The sequence below is a fragment of the Papilio machaon genome, chromosome 27 (genome assembly GCF_912999745.1).
Source record: "Papilio machaon chromosome 27, ilPapMach1.1, whole genome shotgun sequence".
In the NCBI taxonomy this organism is placed as follows: domain Eukaryota; kingdom Metazoa; phylum Arthropoda; class Insecta; order Lepidoptera; family Papilionidae; genus Papilio; species Papilio machaon.
In genome coordinates this window covers 110,549-137,250 of record NC_060012.1, presented here as the reverse complement: position 1 = coordinate 137,250, position 26,702 = coordinate 110,549, and the positions used below count along the sequence as shown (strand labels likewise).

Below are 26,702 nucleotides of genomic sequence, written 5' to 3'. Positions count from 1 at the left end.
CAGAGGTAGATTATAGTAACTGAAAAGTGCAGACTAATTCACTATTTTGAGTCCACGCACGAAGTTGCTCCCATCAGAATAAACGAGAGAATAAGAAAAAGAAAAAGTTGCACAGATTGTTAAAAAGGGCTACATAATTTTTTAATTAATTATAAAATATTTTAGAACTTAGATTCTTTAAAATAAGCGTGAAAAACAATATAGTATTTTTATATACATGTTAAGAAATATGGCAAAGTGTACATTGCATTCATAATACAATAGACTAGTTTCAAAGTTAAAAAGATAGCAGAGGCACGGTCGTGACGTCATAATAAGGCTTTCATTTACTTCCTAAGCGCACATCGGATGCAGCTATGTGCTGAGTATTGTGCTATAGAGCTTCACAGAAGTGTTAGATATGCCACCAGAGGTCACTAGGTCACATATTTATCTTAAGGAAACTTTTTCTCTCTTAATGTGAATTGTTGTACATCCACGTATTGTGTTAAATAGAGTCACATATAATACTAGTAGAGCGGACATTACCAGCACTTTGCTTCAAATATTTTAAAAATAATTGCTATTGGTTACCGAATATCAAAACGTACGTCATTTCTGTCAAACGAAACTGGTAAGTCTTTTTGTGCATACGATTTCGTTCGTAATGGTCGCTCTATTCATACAAGTCTTTGTGGTTAGTCAATTGTGAATTTTGTTACTTTACAATTTTACTAGCCTAGATCTTTCGTAGTTGTTTTTTGATAGTTTATTAATTTTCCGAAAAAGTCGCTAATTGTGACTAAGATTTTAGTTGGATTTTTATGTTATAGTTAGATTGTAAACTAACGATTTTATTTTAATATTAAATATTACGTTTTACATCTGGAAACTAACAAAAAAGATGTAGAAAAACAAGCAAGAATAAAATGGAATACATTGCTTGCTTTAAACAATATAATAAAAAAGGATTACCCGAATTTGGAGCAATGGAAATAACAATTTGAGATTTAGTCGCTGGAGCACATCTCGGTTGCTCGTTAGATCGTTATCATGCTGGCTGTGGAGGACATAATATCTAGGATATTTTGCTTTTTATTTTTATTAATATTGCACAGTGGTCTGTCATATTGTATTATAAAGGGATGCAGATGAAGGCAAAAAATCCTTTGCGTAGTTGTTGAATATATGCATAATTCAGTTTTTTTTTACAAAAAATAATATAATAACACAAATATACTTCGTATTCGTGTACCTTTGAATATAAAGAAATGGACTCAGTAAACAGCTGCTGTTTTACTTAATAAATTTAGCAACTTCTCGCGGGAGGTTGAAGTAAAGATGACACAATTAAGTGTAGAACTTACGTTGATTTTTATTTAACAGAGGATAATTCGCCTACTTGATAGATCCTGTCATTAAAAGTCAAAGTAAAGTATAGAAAATCTTGTGAAAAAACAAGTAATTATCATAAAATACTAAGCAGTCTCGTCGCTTCCATAAAATAGTTCTCAGTAATTTTGTCAAGGTTACCTTAATGATGAGAAATTACCGGTTCTCAGTGAAAAGTTTTTGGTCAATTTACGAAGGTGTTTGTGATATCGAAGTCCGTGGTATCTGCCTTATGGATTAAGGTTGTGAGTAATTTTAATGTTGTTACGATCGAACTTTCTAGATTATAACAGAACTTTCTCCATCTATTTTTTATTTTAACGGCAGAAGCCCGATACGTTACAAGTACAGAGCCCCGGTGGCCAGCCATCCGTGAATCCTACGATCACACGACAACTCCTTTGTCTTGATGCGATATTTTACGATGTTTTCTTTGAAGCCGTTAAGGAGTCGTCACGTGATGATAATTATTAATTTTATTGACGTTAAAATAAAAAAACTTGAGAGGTGTCAAGGGACACCCGGATGGAACGAAGTTCCTTTCTATTAATTAGTGAAGGAACCAATATTAATTCTATGAATAAAAAACTTAAGTCTTCACAAGAAGTACATTTTATTTCTATGACTTTTCGTTATATATTGTCACGTCGTTGCCATGGTGAAGTAGCGCTCATTCGTCGTTAACATACTTACTATAGCAAAAAGTGTCGTGACAACTTTTCGTAAGAATTTTTTCCGTCTAGCCCCCTTTCACAACGCGCGATAAGGAACTTCGTTCCAAAAAAATATATGGATATTTTTTATTGTACAAATTTTTACACTTAAAATTATTACTTAAAAGTTAAAGTACAAGAAAATTGATCATCTTTAAGGTACAATTTTTTATTCGACGACTACGACACGGTAAAAATCGTCAGATATAAAAGACCGCAAAGGAGTGGGCATCGGAGCGTGAATCCTGCGCCGCTATCGCCTCCCGATATAAGGTCACGTGCAAGTTGCGAGCGAAACATCGGAAGCAAGACATGTTTTTGTCTCTTTCTAGAAAACCGTTAAAATGTAGAATTGATAATTAAAAGTAAAAAGTATGGTAAATAGACTGCCTTATTTAAGAAATTTTATGTAATCATTCAATACTTTTTAATACTCTTTATATGGAGTTTTTGGGCTAAGTCTTGTGTAAAAGATTAGAACTTTTCGGGCCAAAAAAGAATTTTAAAACAGGTTTTGGCCTTAAATGTATAATTTATAATTAGTTGTATTTTATCGCCGAAAATGGCTCCTTTACCATGAAAGTCATTAGGCTAAAGGAAAACATCGTGATTCAACTTGCATCAGCATCAGTAAAAAAAATCTAAGATATGATTGAAGTCATACAACCTACAATGGACCAATGTAGTTAATGTCTAGTCACCCTAATTTGACAACGATCGCTAAAAAGAAACAAATACTGCTCTGCAATTACTTGGATTATTCTTCACATATCGTAACATATGTCCACCACGTTTTTAACAACACTTTTTTGTGACAACGCAAGGGTTGGTACGATAAGGTTTGCGTCCGGCGCAGCCAGCCGCGCGTGCTTCCGTCGAGCGATCGTGCGATGGTGAAGGGATGTGTACAAACATGTAATTATCGCTTAAATGTAGAGAAATTTAAAAAAAAAAGCATTTAAAATAAAACTCATTGGGCATTTTATATTTCAGATTATTCTATAGAAACACCATTATAGCTATGGGTGTCGGAATTAACAAACCCAGTATATAGCTCTTATTAATATATTTTAAGCCTTTTTTGTGTATTATCTATTATTAAAAAGTTCACTTCCACAATCCCGTATCGTAGTCGTTACGTTCCCGTATTTATTAAAAACATCGCAAGCAAACGTGTATTGGCAAATGAGACACGTAAAGTGTAGATAAGTCTCGCGATGTAGCGCGGTTATGCGCGCCATTTGCATTTGCTATGTAAATTATGTAAACCGTGTATAATGATAGTTGGCGGTGGAGACATGCCTCTAAATACAGCTCTCATATGCTTGTGTTGATTTTATTATCACTGTTTACCATACTCGAGCGACAGATGGCGTTTTTTAGTTACCTTAAAGTGTAATTCTGATATTATTCACGGTAAATCATTCCCTTAGTATAAAATCTTACTAATATTATAAATTCGAATGTTTGTATGGATGGATGGATGGGTGTTTGTTTGAAAGTATCTTTAGAACGGCTCAACACATCTGTGATGAAATTCAACCTAGATGTAGATCATAGTGTCGAAGACCACATTGGCTACTTATTTTATGTTTTTTTTAATTACGCGCGGACAGTGTCGCAGGCGACAGCTAGTTATCTTATAAATATTACGACTATTTAAGAGCTTCAAAAATTGTTAAAATATTTTTTGTTAATTAGAAAATCTATCAACAAAGTAAAAAGACATTTCGTTTAAAGCGATACATTTGTCATTTGTAAGACCATTGACATTGTAATCAGAAGGTTCAGTACATACAAGTACAAATCCCTATAGAACCCGGACCCGAGGGAATCTGCGATAACTTTGCTTTTACTAAATTGAAAACAACTCGAAGATTTACCTCCGCGGCGGACGGCGGTCGGGGGGTGCCGAGCGGCGGGGGGCGACGGTGGGCCCGGGGGGTTCAATTTTACATTCATAATGTTATTTCAGCTACAGAACTAAATAACGGGGAACGATTTAAGGCTCTCACAATGGACATAATTATTGTGCCTTTATCTTACAATAATTTATGATTCGATAAATGTAATCACTTGTATTGAAGTAGATAACAATTTTATATTTATCCCTGAAATACTGTTAATTTATACAATTCCCTGGACAATTTTTTATTAGTAGCCAACTTGGATAGTTCCAATTTTTCTACACAGTTCGTAGAATTACAGGCAGAAATTAAATCTTGAGCCTTTTAAAAAAAAACTGTCTAAAAAGTTTTTGATAAAAAACTATGTACGTCATGTTAAATTTATTAATAAAAGTGAAACTTGAATCAAAGGTTAATGATGAGGAAAGTTTGTAGGTTAGGAGGGAAGAAACAAATTCATGTTAGCATGTCGCTGTCCGGGCGTTCCGGGGCAGCAGCGATCCGGAACGATCCCCCGAGCCTCGGAGTTTCGGCTCAAATTCAATCTTTCGACTTCGGATCTCGCATTAAATGTATTCTATTTTCTTGTTTCCCAACATCATGTGATTTCATTTACTTGCTTGCTGGACCGTTTATAAAGTAGATTGGCAAAGGGCGAGCTTTTACTTGTGTTTTTCAATAGCTACGAATTAGTGCGTGGCGTCAAAATATTTTTTCTTTTGAAATAATTTCTTATAAATCGATGTCGAGTTTATTATCGTAGCAGCTTGTTAAGTTATCGGAGAATTGCACGTTGACTTTACTTGCAAGGTTAAAGTTAATGATGGAATTAAATTGAGTCTTAGAAATATTCACAAAAGAGTTTCGATATTATTTAGTCCGTTTACCGAAAAAAAAAAATACTAATGAAAGACAATTTTACAAATGTACTTTTTATCTAACAGTTTTTTGACACTATGAAACAAAATAACTATTTTTATAAGCAAGAGATTTCTTCCGCGAGTCACGTAAACATAAAATTTAGCTCCACTGAGAAATGAAATGTAATTACTCTGCCGAGAAATTCCCAAGCAAGTATTATAACGAACGGCCGCAGAAGTCAGAAAATAACAGCTAAAAATGAAAATACCATTTTTTCGCACTTTCTTAAATTTTTTAAAAATGTTAAAACCACTTCTTAAATAATAGAGTGGGGGCGCGTGAGGGCCACTCTGCCGAGGTAAGGTTGAATACGAAGTGCCCTTAAACGACGGATAGACATTTACCGGTTAAGGAAGTGAGTTTTTATACCGAGATTTGAATCAGTGAACTTAATTAGCGTGTTGAAATGTACATTAACAATGTCACGTCTAATTGCTCGTTATGATATAATTATTCAATACAACCCCAGTTGAATTCAAATTATGTAAGCACTAGCTATCGCCCGCGACTTCGTCCGCGCCGAATTAATTAAAAAAAAAAAAACTTGTTTAGTTAGCCTATGTATTCTTCCAGACTATGTTCCACATATATGCCAAATTTCATCGAGATCCGTTGAGCTGTTTTGGAGATACTTTTTAACATCCATCCATCCATCCAGATATTTGCATTGATAAATTTTATAAATATTTTTTTCATTATTTAACGATACAAATAACAAAGAATTAAAAGATGTACTCTGTATTCGAGTAAGTAAGTCGGTTACTTAAGTTCCTTATATTCTTCATGTAACTAATTAACTTTTAAATTGAATCAAATATTAAACAACATGTATCGTCATAAAAAGTTTTTTTTTTTAATATCATCTGAATAAAGCTGGTAACTCAAAATGCCTGCAACCATTTTCCACTTGAATGAATTCAAGAATGCCACAATACGCCCCACCCTATTAAATAGTGAAAGCCTAGAGTTGAACTGAAACTGAGCCATTCAGCGCTAAGGCTCTCCGAGCCCCACAGATCATTATCCGGCTCGAAGGACCATTGTTAGCTGACGAGATCATTAGTTCATTACTCAAGGAGTATGTACCATCATAACTAGAGTTGTTCTAAACATGTTATTCAAACTAATTACGTTATTGAACAAATCAAATGTTACTTTTCTATTGCACTGTACCTATATCTATACACAAGTTTTTTGTAAATTTCGTAAGTTTTTGTAAGTTCAGGACATTTCAGTTTTATCTTAGAAATAAGTCTAAGCTACCGAATTCTAAAATCATGTCATACTATTAGTAAACAAGTAGTTACGTTCATTTTGGCTGACACTCAAATGTTTCAACGTCAATATTTACTTTGAAACATTGTATATTCCAACATTACAATGTGTCCGTGGTTGTCTAAGCTTAAATAAAAACATGATTCTATCTCAGTTTTATCACAGGGAATGAAAGAGACGAATATAATATTTTTGTAGAAATGTTTCGTGAGTGTAAACACGTTAAGATGAGGTACATCGTCCAGCAACCTAACCTCTGGGGTATATTATATGTTTAACATAACAAGACGCGAATGAAACATGCTCTGTTTAGACAGTCCTTTGCCAAAATGAATGTTGAATTTCACATTTACTCGTGAGACTAAGCTATGTTATTATATTTGCATGTACCAAGGGTATATTAAAATTCGGACAGGTCTAGGAGCATGTCAGCTGCCTTGTAATTAACTAAGCGTTAAGTACGTGACATTTCATACATTATTGCTAATTTAAAAGATGTATTATTGAAGATTTATGATACTTAATCTATACTAAGAATAGTCAATTGTTAAATCGTTACAAAAAAGTCATCCTTAGTGACCATAACTTCTCTGAGTATGGCAATAAGATAATAAGATTCAATTTGAAACAAAAAAAAAACAAACTACTTCTTCATGCAAACTTTTGCACTCCACTTTCATCCATTGATGTATAAATTAATAAATAATTTTACTCCACGTTGTCTTCCCACCCTTTTCTTATAAGGAAAGGATGGGAAGGGAAAGTGGATTTGACGGAGGAGAGAGAGACATTGGAATAGGTAATATATCCTCTTTATGTGTGTTCCCTCCTCTGTCGATTAAATGTATGGCCACGCATCTGCAATTGTGGATGTCTATGGGCAACGGTCTTATGCCACCTTGTAATAAAAAAAATGAATAAATACTTAACTTAATTATTTAAATGCGTATTTACACAAATATTTTTTTAAATAACAAAAAGATTATTAAATCTCATTGTTTTAATTCCCCTGTAATTTGGTAAATGTCAGTAGGGTTTTAACATAACCACTTCGTTTTGCGGTCGACAGATAAATGAGAAAATAATGTATTTCATAAGAATTTAACAATTTTAATTTTAACTTTACAGACACAAAAGAATATTTTCAAAGTAATTAATTAATTCTGACAAATTATAGCACTTAAGATATAAAATAAAGTTTTTTACGATATTCGATAAAAGTACGTCTAATGTCACTTACCTTACTAGTGATACTATCTCTGTCTACCCTGTCTAGGTTGCAAGCGTGAGCGTGATTTAGTAGTGAACATACTACTGACACGTACAAATGTATTTTGAAAATAGTTATCATAGTACTGTCACTTACAAAAGTGAATTTTAAATTAAAAATGTGTCACAAAACGGTAAAATGATATTGGGCGACGTAACATCCTTTCGGCAATGTATTTCACCGTGACAAGCTTCGTAAACGCCATCTCGCAGCACCGCTGCGCGCGTCTTTTTTATGCGATTGTACAAAATGAACAGGATTGACGTTGCTTTTACAAATTCTAGTACATATTTATTTGCGATTTATAAAAGTCTGTGTTGTTTGTCTCATCACTTAAATAATGACTGGAATGGTCTTATAATACTGTAATATTATTTTAATCTTAATGTATTTTTTAAATAAGTGGTTGTGAAAAATTTCGCTTTAGGTCGCTAAAATACATGATTAGTATCAAAAGATTTTTCTTCACAAGTGTACATAAATAACTGAGTACATTCAATTAATCTATTCTTACACTAGAGTTACAGCAATACTGCGACATAGTGTTGACAGAAAAGATACTTTGCTGGCTGGAATATTTTATGTGAATACTTAAGTATAGGTAAAGAAATATCTTTTATAAAAGATATTAGGTGCAAAAAATTATATACGTGTACTCATATCGGTAATACATTTAAAATGAACTATTTAGCGATTGCACTTTTAACAGGAAACATTTAAGTAAATTAAAATCTAGTTACGAACGTCCATTCGTCCCGGAAGTTAAGTGCTGAAAATTTTAATTCATCCGGAAGTTGTGAATATTATTTACATTTGTAATGTTTTTACAACACCCCCTAGCTGCGAGATTTTACATCTAGTAAAGTATTACTTAAGTAGATGCTTAACTCTTATATTTTTAAGAGTGTCTGAGTTCTCTTATTGATTATGAGAAATCTAGACTAAGGAGTTGCTTAATTGATACTTAAAACTTATTGTTTCAATGAGTCTAAGTGGGACAGAAAGTAAACTATAATTAAATTTAATATTCGCTAACGGAATCCATTAAAAACTAGAGGTCGCGGGTTCTCGCGCCTGGTACAAAGGACAGCTCCTAATTTAGTTTCCGTGTAACCGCTCTCTCCAAATAAAATCATAGCTTGAACTTTGAAATTTTATGCAACTTTCGACACTTTAAATTTTCTTTCACAAACTTTCAAAGTGATATTTTCTCTTAGTTTTGATGCGGTAAGCTTCAAATTTATATCAAGAAGGAAATGGAGGAGTGCCGTATGTCACAGCAATAAGATCTCACGTTCACATTGTAGTTTAAAAAGAGAATTTCTATAGAAGAATTCCATAAAGAATAAACACTAATAATCTAGTATAATTCGTACAGTACCATATCTTCCTTACATCTCTACTAGACGTCACATGTGAATTCACTCCATTCGAAATTAACAGAAACCTTTAACATTTTAGTTATTATTTGGTTTTTATAAGTGTTAACCTTTATATTAACTTTAGTTAACTTTTAATATGTTAAAAACAATAATTATGATATTGGAAAGTTGAAAATGAGATTCGAAGTTTAATTTTTCCGTTGACACGTTTGTTTTAGGTATTTAAAGTTTTTTTTTAAATGTGAAATAACATGCCTATTAGGGTAAAATTAAATAAAAGTTAAAGTGAAATTCTATGTAATTCAAAATGGGAAATTAACTCTATAAAGAGAAATACCTGTACAAATAAAGTGCTATCTACTCTTTTATTTAAGTTCTTGATTAATTACAAAATAAACTAATACGAACAACTTGAATAGAATGTGAATGAACGCAAAGTTTAAAGCTTTAATACTTATATAGAAGTCGTCGCGCTTTTGTCAGTCAAACAAGTGAAATTTGTCCGTCTGTCCGTTCAAGTTTTAATTAAAATAGCACAATAAAGAAGCAATCAGTATAAATGGCGACTGGAGACACTGCTCCGTGTAACATTACGCTAATTATATCAATGAAACGACAGATTATATCAAATTCTTATTACCAAAAACAAATCAAGTCGTCTTCACCACAGAATTTTGACCTAACTAATATAAGGACGATGTTCGTCGCGGGTTTCTTGCGGTTTTGAAATATTAATTATTACTTTAAGTTACAAAATGTATTTATAATTTGCACGACATATCTAAGTTATGACTTAGATTACGTAAGATATTTACTAGAGTCTGCGACTTTCAGTATTTATCATGTAATTCTATTTGATTTTAATGTCAAATAGATCGTTCGAACCGCATGAACAGAGATGCGGACAAGATCTAGTAAAATTATACGAAAATATAAAAAACCTTACACATTATTTTGAGTAACTTCAAAACATTTGAATATCATTTCTATAACATTTTCGCGGGCTTTAAAGTCTTTAATATAAGTTTTAATGAAGTCGCACGTCGCGTAGCGTAATTTAAATTAGTTAAATTTATACGAGAGCTATGGAGAAGTGTGTTTTTTATATTTTTTAATTCGAGTCGTGTTAGTCTTTGACGCGCGTTTCCGCCACGTCTGAGCCACAAGAGCGTCGCCGCTAAACTAACGTCAAGTTAAATTCGACTTTACTTGATTCAAAGTTTACATTTAATACTAAGTTTGGCCTGCGACTTTTTTCACTTTTGAACCATTGACAACGCTTTTAATTTCTAAAATATTTCGGACATTTTCAACGTGAAATGAAAAGTTATACTTCTATTTGCCAAAGACCAGTCAATGTTCATAAAATTAGAACTAACATCAAAAATACTGGCACGTCCTAAAAAAAGTCATAAAAGAAAAGTAAATTATGAACTTTAGAAATAAAGGTAAATGAATAATCGCCTTTTCTTTTACGTATGGTCCATTAATACTTACCTTTCCAACTTACTTCGCATTCTGTTTCCAAATAGCCATATTACAACTTGCTATAATGTAAAAGTTTACATCAATATTATGCTCAGTTTACATTATCCCAGTCCAGCATTAAAATCTAGCACTATTTTATTCATTACAATTGGAAAGATGTAAACCGGCACTGGTACCTTTACACTGGACTTTACGTCAGATGATAAGATTGTATATTTCAGTTTTATTTTTAACAATTATAACAAAAATAATTACACAGAATTAAATACCATGTTATTTATGTTGACTAAAGGCCATAATCAATATTTGATCATTGAGATCGATCAGAAAATTACTATAAATACTTTTTATACGAAGTATTAAAATTATACGATCGCCCTAAAATAGAAAACCTTTTTTAATTACTAAAGTAATTTAAGATCAGTTAGGTTATAAAATAAAGAATATATTATAATTAAAAATACCGCCGATAAAGTTTGAAATCAATTTTTAATTTTGACCGTAAACTAAAAATGTCTATACTAATAGTCATTTAAAAACTAAAAAAAAATCTTCCCACTTTTAGAGCGCAAGTTGCATAAATATGAGCAATTGCGTCGTGCCGTGTGACGTCGAGGGAGACTCTAGGGGTTTAGTTGAAGCACTAAACAGCATAACGATCCGGCCAAAGCAAGGCGTGAATAGGGGTTTGGGGGATTACACGACTAGATTTTATGTATTAGAAAAATCAGACGAACACGAGTTTTATAAAGGTGTTTCACTGATGTGGTGATATGCTAAATAAGTTTACAAAGGAATAAATTATTTCGTATTCTTATTTTTTTTTTGGTGTTTTAAAAATAATTGTTAATACATAATGTTTTTAAATTCCACATTTAAATCCAGAGAAACGAATTAGTTATTTAAAATTCTAACACAAAAAAAATCCTAACAATATTACTATATAAAAAATAATTCGTTGCTAGAACTAAAAATACAAATGTAATCGTTTCTATAACGTATTACATTGAGCAGATACGTTTTACGAGCTTCGTAAATCTGTCGCTGAAGACCGCAATCATTTACAACTACAATAAATTTGTTACAATAAATCGAATGCTACCCAGAGTTACGACAATTTAGAATACAATGTTGAATTTGATTTGATTTGTTTCGCCTATAATTACAAAACATTCTATCTTAAATTGTCATTTGATTGCTCAATCGATTGAAGAATCAATGAATTTTAGAGAACAATAGAATGTTACTTAGGGCAGGCTCCCACAAGTTGACGAGTGCGGAATAGAATATTAGGAAACACGTACTCTGCGCCCTACCGTAGTGGAAACGCGTCTTTATAATTACAGCAACTGTTTTGGGTGTCTTTTGTCATTATTGTCGTTATCCGTGACGCAACTTAAATAAACACGGAAGCAAACAATATTAATTATGTAAAATGGACTTGACTATGAATACAAAACGCCCTCTCTCGGGGGAGAAGAATTACAAAGAATTCCGTAAGCATAGCTCGTTGAACGAACTCAGTTTGAACTGAGTGAACGGAATGAATGAAAAATGCCGGTCCGGTATTTTAATTCAAATGCAAATTCGTATACATTTGAATTCAAACGAGTACAAAATGTTTCCAGAATTATTATTGTCACTTCGCCGTCCGCTTTGGCATCTCGGAATATGAAAACTGAATTCAACATTTGATACGTCCGCGTCGGCGCCTCTGACAACAGTTTAAGTCATGCCCCGATTCGGGAGGCGGCCATTCCGGAAATTGCTGTTTGTATACAACTACAAAACTTTTATTATAGTCTCGTAAGTAAAGGAAGAAGAATCTTTTATACGTAACACATGATTTATAATGTACCTATTGTCGGAGAATTGTTTTTAAAGTAAAAGGTAAACAGAAAGGTATAATACTAGCCGTTCCCTGCGTTTGTGTTTTTTATATTATGTGAATTCTTTGTACAGATTGTTTTTCTATTTAATTCATTTCCTAATATTATTTATTCATTAAAGAGTAAACTGATTGATTGACTGATATTTTAACGCACAGCCAAAAGTACTGAACCTTGTATGTACATCGGGTGAAGGATTAGTTCAAAATCAAGTTAAATAAATAGTTACTTTGTTCTTTAAAATAAACTAGAAAACCATTTCGTACACGTAAAAAGAGTTTTAAGGAACTTAACAGCACATTATCACAGAGTAATTGTGGTTAGAATACAACAAATGTGTGTTAAAATACTTTTCAAACACCACAACAAACTGTTCTATGTAACAAAGTATTTTATTATTAAGCAAGAGTTATAAAAACAATATACAAAATGTAATATTGTTGATGTTTTTTCACCAAAATACTACCGAAATACTACACTAATACGAACTCAACTTTGCATGAATTTCGCCAAAATTTGCGAATAACAATAATCGTTGTTGTAAGTTAATGTAAATTTTGTTGCCAAATGTCAAAAAATATGTAGTTAAAATGTAAATAATTTAAACATAGTATGTTTTAAACACAATTTCATTGATTCACTGATATTTACTGTAAATATGATTATTAATATTGATAAAGCAAATATTTTAAAGCGAAATTTAATAAGAGTAAAGATTCAAGGTCACTTCACATTTAGAAGTTTTCGTTACAAGAAAGAGAAGGATCATAAAGTGTAAGAGAAGAAAAGCGAGCAAGAAATAAATACGTCTATCAGCACATTATAAATTTTAATTCAAATTGAAAAATACTCTTTGCGAGCGTCCGTGGCTCAAGGTCACTTAATTTTATAATCTGCAGGTCCGAATCTCGCCATGTAACAATATGTTTTTCGATTTTCCATTAACATATGTACATTTATCCAATGTTTTTACGGTGAAAGAAAACATGGTGATGCAACCTGCACATATCAGGAAATACAAAATTTCAAAGATATAAGTAAATTCCTGGGAGAAAAAGACAGCGACGCGCGGCTCGTCACCCGTCACGTTCCGTCTCCCGAAATGATGAAAAGTGGATTGCAGAGGTTCGATAGGCCACTCTACATAGAGGCCCGTGGTCTCTGCCTACCCCTCTGTATTATAAGCGTGAGTTGTGTGTGTGAAAATTACTAAAGGCATAATACATCTTTGTTTACATTACATTAGTTTACTTGTCTCAAAACCTCTGTTTTAGATGAACTGTTCCATCATATATTACGAGGCGTTCATCTTAGTCATATTAAGCGGATATTCGCGTGTTTATGATGTATTCCGTAGGCCCATTCACCTGCTGCCGTGTGGATGGGCTTTAATAATGTAAGCTGTACTATTGCGGGCAATATTTCACTGCGGACTCGCGAACGCTCGCGTTCTCCTAAATTATTGCCTCTTAAAGCACGGAGGCTGCGTAAAGCTTTATTGGTGTAGCGGTGAATTTTTATGCGAATGTATTAAAATCCAACTGTAAAGCTTATTAATCTTATTTTCAAATAGTGAAGACCAACTTAAGATCTATCGATTTCCTTATCTGCTAGCTTTCTTACAAGTAAATAAGTTACAACAATGTGTCTGTCTAAACATCCAATTTCATCAAAACGACAGCCGTGCGCAGTCAACACCTGCATATGCATTCAGTGGAAGTAGAGACTAAATTAAATACTTTATAAATAATTTGACGGACTTCTTTAAGTAATAATAATCACAAGATATCAGTTAAACCACTTTAATGTATATTTTGCTTTTACTTTTTAGTTTGTTTGTAAATACAAAAATAAATATTATACTAAAAATAATTACTACATTTATTCATCGACAAAGTTATTCTCTTTTTATATATTCTTCAGAACGAACGAACGTAACACGTAATAAAATAAAGCTTAAGGAAGGGTCACTTTATTTCGTTCATTGCGGCGATGAACGAACAAATTAGACGAGAGTGAGTGAATGAACACCTTTCATCCAATTAATAGAAAGTTGTGAGTGTTACTGAGGGTGCTTTGTGGCCAAAGTAATTATTGACAAATTTATATGAAGTGATATTTATCATGCTTTAGAAATGTTAAATAATAAACTATGTCACGCAATTACATTGTTCCAAACAAATAATTCACGTCGAAATAAGTTGTGTTAATTGACTTAAATTAAAAAAAAAAGTTTTATAAAAGTTTTATAGTACATGGCTATGTAAAAAAAATATTACACGAGTATTACTTGTTTTTAGAATTTTAATATTTGACCAATAAAAAAATATTGAAAAAGGTTAACTTGTATTTTTAATTACGGTGAAGTAAAACATTGTATTTTTTACACATTAATATTGCTTTTAGTAACGAGATATTTTGCAAACATACATCATTTTAATAGTCGCCTGTTTTTCACTGACTGCTACGAGTTGCTACGTGCTGCTACGTTCTACGAGCCACTGCCGTCAGCTACGCATTACGAAAAACTGTGTCCAGGAAAACTCACAATTATTGTGTACACAGATGTAGACATAATTATCTTTCTTAAAATTCTTTTCTCCCCCAAACTTTTTTTTACTTATCAAGAAAATTTGAAAATGACCAAACTAAACCTAGCCAGTCTATCCAATAACAGGAGTCTAAACAGAAAAGCTAAACACGAAACAAATGTGTACGCCGCTTGTAGGGGAGGTGAACTAACTACAATTGTTCGCAGCTAGAGGATTGCTTAGCACATACAAACGTTTCACTATATTACATGTGGTACAAGTTATAGACGATGAGCAATTAGTTAACGATCGAATTACACAACTATTTAAATTTATGGAACTTGTGAAACTATCAAAAACTTGCAAACAGTATCTATAAATTACAAAATTAAGTCGGCAGATGCCTAGATAATAATTGAGAACCGATATATCAACATCATCAGCTTTACGTCTCCAGTGAAGGGCTCGCAGTCAGCCCTAAGTTGACTAGACCTTAGTCAACCACGCTGACTGACAAAGGTTTGATTAACCACACACACATTTGATTTTCTTCACAATATCACATAGGTGCAATTATTTATTTTTAACTATTCCCGCTATAGCTTGTCACTTGCACCGCCGGAAACCTGCGACTACTTTAACTGGCCAAGTTAAGGTTTACCTTTGAATTGTTAGCGCCTACGATCCGGCTTGTGTCAGGTATTCGTGGCTTTCTGATTGCACTGAGCTCTGCTCCCGGCCCACTGCCTCACTACCGCCACCTGGCGACCGGCGGCGGAGTTTTGTTTGATCTCAGTATCGCTGACTGCAGACGCTTTTTGAATATCCCGCAAATTGAACCAATTACGTTCTCCAAACGCTTTCGTTTGTTATTTCCGTCGCAAATCCTTTAGGATCTTACTTGGCAAATATTCTGGTTATGTTTGACAAAACTTTGGTAAAGATGATGGATATATTTATTATATTTCAGTAACGAAATCAAACTTTTAATTTTACTGTTGTTAAGTAATAGTAGATCTTACTAGTATTAAAAATGCGAATGTTTAGTTTAGATGGATGGGTGGATGGATGGATGTTTGCATGAAGGTATCTTCGAAACGGCTGAACTGTTCTTGTTGAAACTGGATCTTGATGAAATTCAACACAGATGCAGAACATAGTATTGAAGAATGCAAAGTAGCTTATGTTAATTAATTAAGTTTTTTTTTTTAATTCCGCGCGGACAGAGTCACGGGCAACAGCTAGTAGTTTATGTAGCTTCATTTTCATACCCATTATTAGGAAGAAAATAGGGACTGTCGTTATATTGTCCGAGCTTAAGTGGAAAGTAGATTGAAAAAATAAATTCCATGTACAAAAATAAATAACTAAACCTTTTTTTATATAAATTCAAAATGCTCTTCAATACTTTATATTTGTAACAAAGTGTACGTGAAACTGTTTGATATAAAATAGTCAACAATCCATGCGATGACTTGAGAGTCCCGCGGGAACGATTTCTGTCAAGGATAATAGAATGCAACGCGACCACTGCAAGATGACCCTCTCCGCATCCACGCTACTATGAGAAATTGCCGTAAAAGAGGATAAAAACCCTTTCTCCGAGTGTACAATTTGTCTGGACACGAGTATTTGCGACCAGTTTACTTTGAGCCCTGTCTTTGGTAGTTATTGTTTGGCATTGTGCGAAGGCTGTAGTTGAAGATAGAGTGGTGGTAGTCAAAGGCGACCGAACTCATGCCAAGAGGTCACAAAGGCACGGCTTAGAGTTGAGATCGCACTCACATTTCCTTAGAAATGTGGCACTTTGCTCAATATTCTTGTTTATTTGAGTCTTATGTCTTAATTGAAGGAATGTTTTTGTTTTAATGAATGTTCTAGCAACCCGTCCAGGCTTGGCATGTAGTTTGTCTTTAATAACTTCTTTATCCAATTCCTTAGATCGATGCATTCCTGAAGTTTGTTTTCCCATATGAAAGGATGGTCATACCTGTAACAAAATAACAAAATTGTTAATCTTCACATTTAACTACAAATAAATAAAAAATAGTGGGTTCATCACGTTAAAATTTCATTGTCTAATAAACAATAAAAAATTTGAACAAAGTTAAGTTGAAATTAATAATTAAAACGGTTGTCAAGTCTCTAATCTCTTTCAGATAGCTTCCGTCCAAAGCAAGATGAATGATTTGTCAAAGTCTTTTGATATTTCTGATGTTTAATGAATTCCCTCCATCTTTGTGACGTCACTCGAACAATTGACAATTCGAAAATGACTTCTTTGAAGTTTTTATTACTTTATGGCAACTTAGTAAATTATTTTAAGATTGATTCCATTTCATTGACAGCTTCTTATTCGTTGATCTAAAACAATTAAGACAAAATGCTTCCATCTTTTTTACTATAAACCTAAAAGACATATAATCCTTATTACGTTGTCACATTTCTAGTGAAATCGTCAACAAAGTCCACATATTTCGGTAGCATTTAACTCCGTAGAGATGTGGTCACAAACAAAACATCAAGTTAGGTTCAATTAGTGCCCAGTGGCGCGCTCTGACCAGCCTAACACACGGGTACACTAATAATGCACTCAAATGTACACTTATTACAAATAAAATGGCACAAATTGTCAGTACATTACTCGGTTTAAAACGTACCTATTCAAAAAAATTCTACCACATCTAAATGATAATATTACCGATTCACTAATATTTTATTTAAACTTATCGTTATTGAATTTCTTACATTTTAAACGAATACTTTAGTTTCAAAAATCATTAATTTTATGAAACAGAAAAGAGACATAGGAAAAGATAGTTGGTAGTAGACCTGTAATAACGACACTCACTTCAAAAGTTCTCTACTTACAGTCCATTTAATAATTTTAAATTAAATACATGACAATTTGTAGCTTTATAGATGCATATAACCTTACACCTCTTTTTGCAAATAGTTTCTCGTAAAAGTAAACGTTATAAAGTGTAACATAAAATCTCCCCCAATGTTTCGTTTTCGTACTGAAGAATTTATTCGGGGATTTGAACCCGGAGGCCTAATGCTCAATAACGAAACTCAAGGCCCCTGTTTTATTTGGGAAGGGGAGGGGATACTTTACGATTGACGCGAGTAACTTACTGCCGCGATTGTGATCTGATGTATTTAACTTAATTTCGATTAAGTTAGATGAGATTTGGTGAGACGATACTTAACGTTCTTTCACTGATCCTTATTTAATGATGTTGGTTAAACTGCGTACTTTACGATATCATTAAATAAAAATAAAAAGGAATATCGAAAGGAAAATAGAAAGGAAAGAAAGAAATTATAAGAATTAGATTTTATCAGTAGAATCTATAGAGCTAGAATTTTTTTTTCTATAAACATAACTTTAAACCTAGTGTATGAAGCCTCAGCTTTTCGAAATATAAACGCTGCTAAAAAACTTCAAAGACTTTTTTTTTAACTCAAAAGGAATCATTGCAATACGTAGTAAGTTGTTTTAAACTACGGTTTGAAGTTTATAATTACTGCCAAATATAGCTCGTTTGAGCTCAATTCAAACCGGAACCTTGTTCTTTGTTTAGCAAATGTTTTCATTTCGTAGCAATCAGTTTGTGTAAACATATTTGTCGACTTCTTTCATCTGATTCAGGCTAGCACTTGACATCTGAGCACTACTTAACCGTGAACATTCCTAAAAAATTCAACACTCAAGGTCAGATGCTTTCATGTTACTGAGGTCGAGAGCTTATTTATAATCTTTTAACTTCGAATCATAAAAAATGATATTTTGTATTTAGTATAATGTAACTTAAATTAAATTTAATTAGAGTAGGTACATTAAATCTAATTTATAATAGGGTAGGCAGAGATTGATAACATTTTTACTTAAAATTTACACAAACAACTGTGGAACTAAAATTTGATTAGAGAATGTAAAGGCTGATCTCTTAAGCCATCATAATTAATACTTGAAGTATTTTAAAAAGATTATATTGATACAGGGAGCGACGCTCACAGAGACGATTAGCGTTTGACGAATAATTAATCATGCCCCCGCCCCTCACGCTGGAGCATCTGGGAGAGATTGCAGCGCCCCTGGGGACGCCTTACGGATTTATTTTACATTTACTTTTAAAAAGTAAAGTACATAAAATAACGGTACATAACATAAGCTATCCATTTTATATAATCTCTCTCTCTGTGTCGGTCCCTCATTTCTGAGGATCGTGGTCAGCATTTGCAGGGTCGCATCTGGAGCGGATGATATGCCTCCACCGGCTCCTGTCCAGCGCGTCTCTCACGACGGTATAAAATTTTGTGGACGACAACTCCTTCATTTGGTCAGTCCATCTTGTTGGTGAGCGGCCGCGTGGTCTTTTTCCTTGAGTGTTGCCAACGACAATAAGTTTTTCTAGACTTTCGTCCCCTCTGCGTATTGTGTGGCCGAAGTATGATAGAATTCGTTGTTGGCATATAGTGGAGAGGCGTGTTTTTATACGGAGCTTGGTCAGGATTGATGCATTGGTGCGTTTCGCAGTCCACGGTACCCTTAACAGGCGTCTCCAGCACCACATCTCGAATGCATCAATCCTTTCTCTCTCACGGGCTGGGATTGTCCACGTCTCCACTCCATAAAGAAAGATAGGGAATACCAGAGCTCGTATCAGTCTGATTTTGGTTTTTATGCCGATTCCTCTTTTCTTCCATATGTTGGTTAACCGGGTCATCGCATCTTTAGCCATACCAATCCTCCTTTTTATCTCGGGAGCACACTTGCCTTCATTGTCAATTTGGGATCCTAGGTATATGTAGCGATCGACGACATTTATGCCAGGAATGTTGCAGGCTACATTTGTTAAGTTTCCGGCTCGATCCACTATCATCACCTTTGTCTTTGCTCTGTTTACGACGAGGCCGACGTTGCCGCTTTCTGACTCAAGTCTTTGAAACAATTCCGTCATTTCTTCCATTGATGTTGCCAGGAGAATGGTGTCATCGGCATATCTGAGGTTCGATAATCTTTTTCCGCCTATGGGGAATCCTTTTTCCCAGTTATCGATTGTCCTCCTCATGATATATTCTCCATATAAGTTAAAGAGTGCAGGCGATAAGATGCAACCCTGTCTTACTCCTCTTTTGGTTTGGAACATATTGGAAAATTCAGACCCTATCTTAACGAAGGAACGGTTTTCATTATACAAATTCTGTATAAGAGCGACGAGGTGCTTTGGAACTCCCATTTCTATTAGCACATTCCACAATTTGTTCCATTGTACGCAGTCAAAGGCCTTTGCGTAGTCAACAAAGCATAGGACTACAGGGCAGTTGAATTCTCTGCTCTTTTCAATAATTTGACGGACGTTCAGTATTTGTTCCCGCGTTCCTCTGCCCTTTACGAAACCTGCCTGCTCTTGGGGTATTTGTCGCATTAAGAAGTAGTTAAGACGTTTATTAATTACATGAAGGAGGATTTTACTCGCATGTGATATTAATGCTATAGTTCGGTAATTTCCGCATTCTTTTGCAGAGCCTTTCTTGTGAAGAGGTATAAATATCGATTCTGTCCAATCTTTAGGCCATCTACCAGTACTCCAAATTGTATTACAAATTTCGGTAATAGCTTTTGTGCCTTGTTGACCTAGGTTTTTGAGGATTTCTGCGGTTACAGAATCCTTTCCTGGTGATTTCATGCATCTAAGAGCTTTGATGGCGTGCTCAATTTCTGATATAAGAATGTCAGGTTCTTCTTTCGTCCATGTTATCTTTTCGTTAATGAAGTCTTCTGTGTCATATAACTCCGAGCAGTACTTTTTCCAGCGCTCTAGCACTTCATTCACATTCGTGAGTAAACGCCCGTCTTTATCGTTGATGACACAGGTTTTTGGCTTGCGAATGCCTGACAATTCTTTTACTTTTTGAAAAAGATGTCTACATTCGTTTTTCAAAGAGTGGCGTTCGAGTTCGAGACAGATTTTGTTGATGTGGTCGTCATAGTCTTTTCGACAGCATAGCTGGACTTGGCGGCTTAGTTCTCGGTACCGTTGTTGATCCTCATTCGTACGTATACCGGACTCTTTAAGTTTACGCCTCATTAAGATGATTTGTGCCGTCTCCTTTGTTATGAAATCTTTCATAGCGGGTTTAACTTGCTGATTATCTCTGGCTGTTTCCTCTATCATCCTTTTGACGTATTCCCATTTAGTGTCGCTATCTGTCACGTCATTTGGAAAGTCTCCCATCCTCTTTACAAAACCTTCTTTGAACCCGTCGATATTTATGCTTTGCATATTCTGAACAATTTTTGGTCTCTTAATACTCTTCAGCCGCAATTGAATTGTTGCCACAAGAAGTTGGTGATCGGAACCGCAGTCAGCACCCGGAAAAGTTATAGCGTTCGTCACTGAACTTCTCCATCTCGTCCCTACTAGAATGTAGTCGATTTGATTTCTATATCTGTCACCAGGGGATATCCAAGTATATAATCTACGGATATGATGTTTGAAACAGGTGTTGGTGATAGTAAAATTTTCTTCACAGCAGAACTGTATCAGGCGTTCGCCTCTGTCATTACGCTCTCCAATTCCGTGTCTTCCTACGGCACGCCGATGGTGGTCATCATGTTTGGTATATCCGACTTTGGCATTAAAGTCCCCTAAGATAATGGTAACTTCCCGTTTAGAGATGCCTTTGAGTGTCGCAGTCAGCGTACCGTAAAATGCCTCCACTTCTTCTTCAGTTGCCTGTGCTGTGGGGGCATATACTTGCACGATGTTAAGTTTGCACGGTATGGTGTTAATCTTAAGTGTTATTATACGATCGCTAACTGAGTTATATCCGACAACGAATTTCTTCAGCGATCGCGGCACAATGAAGGCCACTCCTCTGCTACTCTCGTCATCGGGGCCCGAGAAATACACTGTATTACCGAGATCAGATTTTATATAATATCAGTTCTCATAATGTAAAAAAACTGAAAAAAAAAAAATAGTTCAATGGCCGCCATGTTAATGGTTAGGACGAGTTAGGACCTGTTTACATAAAGCAACTTATATCTTCAAATTTCGAAGACATTAGTTGCTAAAGGACTTACGCAATACAATGTCATCGAGATTCGTACACAGCGCGCCGCGCCGTCTACATTTCTATCTGTCAGAGCCAAAGACAGTCACTCACAACCTGTCTGTCAGTCACTATGCCTGTACTGACTGAATAGACGACTTGCGAGAAAGATTCAGCGATGCGTGTACGGTGCGCGTGCAACGCAATTTAGGCGATGCAACGATGTAATATTATTTTTGACGATTTACGTTGTCTTGTACTAAGGCTCTTATAATTATTTTTGTTTCTTTTTTGTTAGCTCTGAACAAAACATATCTTTCTAATACTGTACAGTTTATATTTATATTATGTTAGCAAACTCTGTTTTGTTGTTGCAACCTCCACTTCCCTGACCTATTTCCATTTACTCTGCGGTTGACTAGAGAATGCCTGCAGGCCGTTTGCTATCTCTGCTTCATCTTTTACTTTTCAAATGCTATTCTTATATATTTTTCTTCAGATATAATTTAAATCTTTTACAACCCTACATTAATCATTTAAAAGAACTTTGAATTATATTAAAATTCTGTTTTATATTTTTAGTTGCAAATTTAACTGTAATCATTCAAATCTTTTGTTGTTCTTGATACTTTTAGAATATAAATTTATAACAGTTTCAAAGATACTTTCAAATAAACAAACATACATCCATCAAAACTTTTACATTTATAATATAAGTATGATGTGTTTTACATGTAATCTTATGGTTATATAAAAGATTTGACTTTTTCTGCTTCCCATTCATTCTTTATAAGTAAATTGAATGAATGTTTCATATAAATGCTGGTTGAAAGCTTGAATTAAAACCGTCTGGTTTGTGTCGAGTCGCTCGCGAGAGTAACTACCAAGCAATTACCATTCAACACGTAGCGCTTACCAACTTTCAAATGTTTTAGAATCAAATGAAATACGAATGAATTTATTTGAATTCAATTGATATAATGAATACTGAAGAAATTCCACTCTATGAAAAATATACTATTCAACGTTGGAAATCTGAAGGTTAAATAGTTTTAAGTGATTCTTTCACGAACCTTTCGATTCAAGTAAGTACTACTTCATGTATAAAACGGTATTTATAAGTTAAAATTATTTTAGAAATAAAAACTAGAATGCAAGTGTAGCTTTAAAATTACGATATTAAATTTATTTTTTATTGTAAATACTTGTTTATTTATAAGATTGTGAAAGTTGGCTAAGTTCTTAGACTTATCGTGGATGACATTTATCGATTGTTGTTAAATACTGTTCATGTTTTAATTTTAATTTCAATTTATATATTTTTATACTTCTAACATCTTATTTTACGTAAAGTTAAGTAAACTTTATTTAATTTTAAAATATACCTCTCAAGTAGGATTAATGTCAGGCATGCGATCTAGTGCGCTGACTCCAAGTATTGGATAAGGCCAAGGATGGTGATCTTATGTTACTGAATAGGACAGTATGTTTATTTGTTAATACTATGTAATTTACTTGTCTTATGTCAATGGTGCATTATAAACTCAGATATATATATATATATATATATAATGTAAATATGTTATGTGTTAAAGTTAGTCACTAAATCAAATCAATGAGATTACAAACATAATTAAATCTCAACATCACGTTATATATTAACTAATAATTAACAAACACATATCTCATCATTTAATATATTATTTATTAGATATGTATATTAATTACTACTGTATTGTAAATCACACAAAGTTTATACATATCATAATTTCTTAACGACCTTAACCTAAAGAGCCAGAAACAACGGATTTCTATATAGAGCAGAACTGGCACAACTCTCTTATCTTCTACACATACATCTAAATATACATACTTCTATGGTTACTTCCTTGAGGTGTGATAACTTGAGATTAAAGGTTTTGAATGACATGAATAATTTTGAATGAATTGAATAACATGAATAAATGTATTTTTTATATACATATAGTATTCATAACTTGATATATCGTTCAGAGATAAAAAGTTTTCTAAAACACGATGTATATTTACACGATTAACCGTGGGTTTCTGAGACCAAAATATCTGTTTAAAACATAGTTTTATCTCAATTTTGTCAAAGATAATGACAGGGACGATATATTTTATATAGTGATTTGGTTTCAGTAACCCGAGGTAAGTTATCTGAGTATGTTATTTATTTATATAAATAAAATGTGATCTGTAAAGAAGCGGCAAGAGACACTTCAATCGTTCCAATTCAATTCCGCGCAAAGGATTCCGCTTTCAGAGGAATTCCTCCAAAGTGTTGTTGGAATTTCTTCGGAAACTTTTCATTTTTTATTATAAATTAAGTCTTTCGTTCTTTATTTCGTGAAACTCGAGTTGAAAGTCCGTGAGAGTGAGCACCTTGCGGGACAATTAAAGTAATCTTTTAAACTAAAACGTGTCTTAACATTAAATTTATAATTCTATTTACTAAGTGACAATTCTATACATTAACTGTGAGTTTCCATTCTTTTTATAAAAAAAAATACAACACGGATAATAAAATAAAATCTACTTCATTATAAATAAACAATCGAAAGCTAAAGCGCGGAATAAATCTGGGAATCAAATTAATTGCATGAGATCGCTATCAAGTGAGTAATGCCCGACTTCTCGCTATACATTGCCTCCAAAATTATACAATGGCATTAGTAGATATGCTTCGCATGATAACAAGTTGCACAAACCTTGAAATTTTCTATATAGACAAGACTAAAATTGGTAAAGTATGAAACATATATATATAAGTATGTATCTCTTTCTTAAAGGCCCGCAACGCATCTGCAATTCTCGTAGTGTTGCGGATGTCCATGGGCGTCGATGATCACTTCGCTGTTCGCGCCGCTCGTTTGCCCCCTTCTCTTATAAAAAAAAAAAAAAAAAACTTGATCACAACATTCTATAATATTTGGAACATCCTGTATAACATTGTGAAATTTCTTCAATTCTCGTTTAACTGATTAGCAACATAATATTGATACATTAATACACATTATATACCTACTGTATACATAGGAAACTAGTATTTAACGCTAGTGTGTGTCAGTATAGTAAGGTACATAAAACGCGTTCAGTCAGGACGGCAGTAAACCTGATGTAATCAGCGGCGCGCTGCTGGCGGGTTTACAACCATTTTATGTGTCAACTTTTATTGTACACGTGCCCGCTAAATAGTGCCGACCAACGATCTATAGGTATATAGGCACAAACGTTTCCTTTTAGAAATTCTCTAACAATACTATTCTTCTATATATTTTACTTTGCTGCTCAATAGATGGCGCTGCACCAATTCCTTTGAATTAACTAGAACGCGATTTAGATATACTGAAAATATCAAGTCAATTGTAATTAGCTGGTTTAAGTTTTGCAATCTTCTTCATTTATCATCAACTTTTAACAACTATTGAGACCAAAACCTCTGTATAAATCATGTCATCCCTGTTATCTTTGACAGAAACTGTCTTTAACAATATGTTTTCAACGGGGATTTTGTTTCAGAAATCCACGGTCAGACTGGTCAGAGTGTTACATACAAATTATGTATTTATTTAGTGTTTAAGATTTATATATTGCATTTCTCATATTTTTAGTTTATATGTCAATATTATCCAGAAAACCAACAACATCTCGTAGAACTAAAAGCATTGGTTGCGCAAATAACCAAGTGTAACATAGGAAATGGATGCGAGAACCATACTAAACATTCTACCATTTTTTTCAATTGTTTAGTTCTGTAAAAAAGTTAAAAATAAAAAAAGTCAAAGTTCTGTAAACAGGCACTAAATTGATGTAACTTTAGATGTCTAAAAGCTTAAGGGAATTTTAAGCAAATTATTCCCGTACGCCGAGTCTTTCCAACTTTCAGCGCTCCTTCCGATTCGACACTTCATTGCTGAAATCTGATTCAATATTCTTCGGAAGTAATCGTCGTCTTTCATTCTCGGAGCTTAATGTAAAATATAAATGACAGACATTTTCCGCAGATAAAAACATTTTAGCTATATTTTTTAGAATTTTTTGTTTGTAAATTTATGTATTTACGATACATAATTCATTCAAAGTTATGTCTGAGTTATTTTTTGTTTCAACGACAAAAAAGACGGACACGCGGACAAGTTTAAACTTAATTTTGTATTACAATTTCAAAAGCTCAGGCCAGAAACAAAATGACACGTCTTCAAAGAAATATGAGTGCAATTTCGACTTCGGTTGGATCCTTTGTGACCTGTCACTGCACGGTTACGTCGGCTTTTTCGGTGACCAATTCAACTGAGATCCTCGGATCAACGAATACCTTTATAGTAAAGTACGAAGGTAAAGTATCAAGTAACGCTGGACGAATACATACATGTCCAGTTTACATAGAGACGCGTTGAAAGAGTTTTGGTCCCTGATAACGACATATTTTGCAAGAAATAAGGCGGAAGGGTTGTTCAATGTATTTTTTTGTTGCATTCTTTTTCCTTTAACAGTAAATTGTTCCTTTCAGACTCTTGTTTTTGATTTGTTTGAATGTTTTGTGGTTTATTACATTTTCAGTGTTCACAGTGTACTTATCTAAATATTATTTGGTATTTTCAATTTTTTTTTTAAATTACGAAGCAGCAGCAAATGTTGTACAACTTCATCAAATCAACCACTACTAACTTCAACTACTTTCATTCCAATAAAGTTAAAATTACAATTCTATAACTTTTAATCGTTACTTCCTATCTCTTAGAATCTTAATGAGCTTTCTACAAAGTTTCTACTAGAATAGGAAAATATCTGCTTTTGATAGCGATTCAAAGAGGAAAATGAACCGTGCATACTCTAGAAAAATAGATTAAAATAAATTTAAACTAA

At 33.6% G+C, this 26,702-nt stretch overlaps 1 protein-coding gene across 4 annotated transcripts in view; it reads right to left on the bottom strand.

The window, feature by feature from the left end:
- LOC106711761 (hemicentin-1) overlaps positions 1-26,702 on the bottom strand; it is a 342,091-nt gene that overhangs the window by 258,954 nt on the left and 56,435 nt on the right. The window lies entirely within an intron of this gene.